The sequence below is a fragment of the Felis catus genome, chromosome D4 (assembly GCF_018350175.1).
Source record: "Felis catus isolate Fca126 chromosome D4, F.catus_Fca126_mat1.0, whole genome shotgun sequence".
Taxonomy (NCBI): domain Eukaryota; kingdom Metazoa; phylum Chordata; class Mammalia; order Carnivora; family Felidae; genus Felis; species Felis catus.
Window position 1 is genome coordinate 19,819,167 of NC_058380.1, and position 4,536 is coordinate 19,823,702.

Below are 4,536 nucleotides of genomic sequence, written 5' to 3' on the forward strand. Positions count from 1 at the left end.
CTTTACAATCTTTGTCATTATGAGGAAAAATACCTTGTTTTAATTGGCATTTCCCTGATCAACAGCAAGGCTGAACTGATTTTGTGTGTTCCTTGGCCAATTAGAATTTTCTCTTCTCTACATTGGTTTGCAAGTGTTCATCCATGTTTCTACTACATTGTGTAGTTTTCTTATCAAAAGAATAGGAATAGTTTGTATATTAGCGTTTAGCCATAAGCCATAAGCCTACCTTGTCTTTGACACATTTATATTTTCCTCTATCCTTAAGTACTTTTAGAGTTTAGTGTTCTCAATTTTTTCAATCTTCTCCTCTATGATTTTCATTTCCATGTCTTATGTTTTTTATTTGAAGTTCTAACTGGCTTTACTCAGTGATTCATAAATCAGCATCCCATCTAGCAATTAGAAAGGAGCTCCGAGGAGCTGTACAAAAAGCTGTACAAAATGCTGATCTGGAGGCTATACAATTTTTTCCCTAAAAGTTTTTGAAGTTTTGTTTTTATCACATGTATGTCTTTGATCCATCTGGCATTTATATTTATGGATGGTGTGAGATAGGGATCTAGTATCATTTCTTTCCCTGTGGAAAACCAATTTTCCTTCTATCTAAAGGATTGTCTTCCAATGCATGTTCAAAACTGGGTTGTTGCAGGTCCATATTACAGCTCACAGGAAGGGGAAAAGGAATAACCAGGGCAAGAGATTTTCTTTTACTCCCGTTCCAAAAGCCAGAATTTAGACATGAGCCCGTATGTAGCAACAAGGGAGGCTAGGAAACCACCCTTTAGCTAGGTAGCCATGTGCTAAAGGAAGAGAGTGAGACTGGATTTGAGTTAATAGCCAGAAATTTCCACCAATATACATTTCTCCCATCTTCCTTAATACAAGCAAATATTTTTTAGGAGAGCAACAGTTTCAATTAAAAAAATCTCTTGCTGCTTGCTATGGTCATGTGACTATATGTAGAAATTGATGTGTAAGATTTCTAAGATAGATCCTCCACAGAAGGACAGCTACCCTGGTATACCTTTTTATCCCTCTCACCTCCTTTCTTCCTGTTACCTGGAATGTAGACATTACTGTTGAATTTCAAGGAAGCATCTTGGAAGATGAAGAATGCTGAGACTGAAAATCAAGCACTCAGGATGGCAAAACACAAATCAGAGGATATCTTGGTGGCTGATGACTTTGCAGAACTGCCACACCAGTCCTGGATGACCCATCTCTAAATTTCTTATATACAAGAGAAAAATAACCTCCTGACTTATTTAAATTATTTTAAAATTTCTGTCACATGCAGCCAAACCTCGTATTAATTTACTTTCAGTTCTTCTATTTTTTTAAGTTTATTTATTTATTTTGAGAAAGAGAGAGAGAGACAGCATGAGCAAGGCAGGGGCAGAGAGAGGGAGACAGAGAGAATCCCAAGCAGGCCTGTGCCATCAGCACAGAGTCAAACTCGGCGCTCGAACTCACAAGCCACAAGATCATGACCTGAGCCAAGATCAAGAGTTGTATATTTAATTGACTGAGCCACTCAGGCTCCCCTATTTTCAGTTCTTATTCCTCTTACCCTATTTATTGCACAGGCACTTTTTGTGTAATTATAACACAGTGATAAAATTTGATATCCTGTCTCATGCCTGATTTTAAACAGGACTCATCTAAACTTTCCCTATTAAAACCGACATTTGGGGGCACCTGGCTAGCTCAGTTGGTAGAGCATGTGACTCTTGGTCTCAGCGTTGTAAGTTCAAGCCCCACATTGGGTGTCGAGATTACTTAAAAATAAAATCTTTTAAAAATTTTTTATTTTTATTTATTTTTTTAATGTTTATTTTTGAGAGACAGAGAGACAGACAGAGCACAAGCAGGGGAATGGCAAAGAGAGAGAGGGAGACACAGAATTCAAAGCAGCCTTCAGGATCTTGGCTGTCAGCACAGAGCCCAATGTGGCTGTGGGGCTCAAGCCCACAAATTGTGAGATTATGACTTGAGCCAAAGTTGGACGCTCAACCAAATGAGCCATACAGGTACTCCTTTAATAAAGAGACTGATGTTTGCTGTGATATTTTGGTACTTATCTTTGGTCCATTAAGTGTAAGGAAATCCCCTTCTATGCTTAAATTACAAATAATTTTTTATTTTTTTTTAATTTTTATTTATTTTTGAGAGAGCGAGAGACAGAGTGCGAGAAGGGAGGGGTGAAGAGAGAGAGGACAACACAGAATCCAAAGCTCCCAGGCTCCGAGCTGTCAGCACAGAGCCCAACATGGGACTTGAACACATGGATCATGAGACCATGACCTGAGCCAAAGTCAGAAGCTTAACCAACTGAGCCACCCAGGTACCCCAATTTACAAAGAATTTTTAACCATGAACTCGTGTTGGATTTCAATGAATAAGTTTTTTCTCTGTATCTTAACAAGATGGTCATAAGATTCTTCTTTCTTTAATCTGTTAATATGCTGTTTGCCTTAGAAAGACTTTTCTAAAATTTTCTGAAAACTTCTACAAAACATGCTAAATGTTGTAGTGCCTGTCCCAACATCTTCCCTGATATCCAGACTTATTTATCCAACTACATCTTTGAGATTCCTCTTGCATATCTAATAGGTATCTCAATATTAAAATGTTCAATACCTAATTCTTAAATAGAATCCATACATTCTTTTCTCCCCAATTACTCTCCCACTTGATAAATGGCATCTTCATTTACTTAATTTCACAGTCTCATATTTGGAATCTACCTTATCTATTCCCCTTCTCTCACATCCTACATCACATCCATCTGGGAATCACACTAGCACTGCTTCAAATATATTTTTATATTTTCATTCTTGAACACCTCTATTTCTTCTATACTGGCCTTGTGGCTTAAGTTAAGTTCCTTGGGAACTGATTCTGAGATGGAAATTTGCATGCAGAAAATTTACTAGGGAATTCTTTTGGAATAAAAATAGCAAAGGATAAAGGGAGTAGAATTTGCAGAGGGAGAACTGAACTGAGATGGAGTTGCAACAAAGGCCTTGGGTGTTCTGGAACTGGGACAGTCCTTTCCTCAAGCCTGGAGGCAAGGGGACTAGACTAGATCTCAGCATTGATTGTCATTGGAAGCGAGCTGCCCTTGGGGACTGGTATTACATTGAGCACAGCAGGCTTTGACAAAGGGCAATTTCTAGAGGATTCAATTGAGAGTTGTCAGGTACCAACATCTTCAGCATCTGGGGGAATAAATTTCTCAGTCTTAAAGGGTGCATCTTGACGGCAATATTACATCATCCATTTCCAGTCCTTCCCATCAATTCTTCTAGTCCTACTGCAATAGTTTTGTAATGATCTCCTGCTATCCCTGTTCCATCAGATATCAAGACTGATTACAAAATTATAGCAATCAAAAAAAAAAGTGTGGTACACAAATAGAAACAAGTAGAGCAGAACAGAAAGTCATGAAACAGACTCACACAAATACACTCGCATGATTTACAACAAAGGGTGGACTTTTCCATAGTGAGGAGTCAAAATATATGTGGAAAAAAATATTAGCCACTAATATCATATCACATAAAAAATCAATTCTAAATGGGCTGATGATCTGGATCTCAAAAGTAAAACTATAATATTTCTAAAAGAAAATTTTCATAAGCTTGAGGTTGGGTAAAAATTATAGTTTATAAATAAAAACACTGATTATTGGACCAAACTAAAATTAAGAACTTCTGCTCAGCCAAAGATACCATTAAGAGGAAAAAAAAAGGCAAGATATTGTTCCTACTTACTTTTAGGATTTTCCATTTATCACTGGTCTTCAGCAATTGACTGTCCTGTGCATTGATACAGTTTACTTCATGCTGATCTTGCTTGGGGTTTATTAAACTTTTTGGATATATGGGTTTATCCTTTCACCAAACTTGAAAAATTATTCAACCATTATTTCTTCAAGGCTTTTTCTGTATCCTCTTTCCTTTAGGACTCTAATTACACATATCTTAGATGTCTGATATTTGCTCATAGGTCGCTGAGGCTCTCTTCATTTACCTTTTAGCTTTTTTTTCTCTCAATGCTTTATTTTGGATGGTGTATATTGCCAAGTTTTCCATTTCGCTGATCTTTTCATTTGCAGTATGCAATATATCAGTCAATCAGTAAATTTTTTTATTTCTTATCCTAGTTTTCAGTTCTAGAACTTCCAATTTTTTTAATTTCTTTATTTAAAAAAATTTTTAATATTTATTTTTGAAGGAGAAAGAGAGAGCATGAGCAGGGGAGGGGCAGAGAGAGGGAGACACAGAATCCGAAGTACAGAGCCTGATGCAGGGCTCAAACTCACAGACTATGAGATTATGACCTGAGCTGAAGTTGGACACTTAACCAACTGAGCCACCCAGGCACCCTATTTTTTTTAAACTTTTTTGTTTTAGAACTTCCAGGTTTTTTAAAGCAGTTTGTTTTCATTTCTCCTGTATTCTGTATTTATCCTCTCATGTTTTCCTTTAAAACCCTAGCTTTATTCTCCAAAGAAGACATCCAGATGGC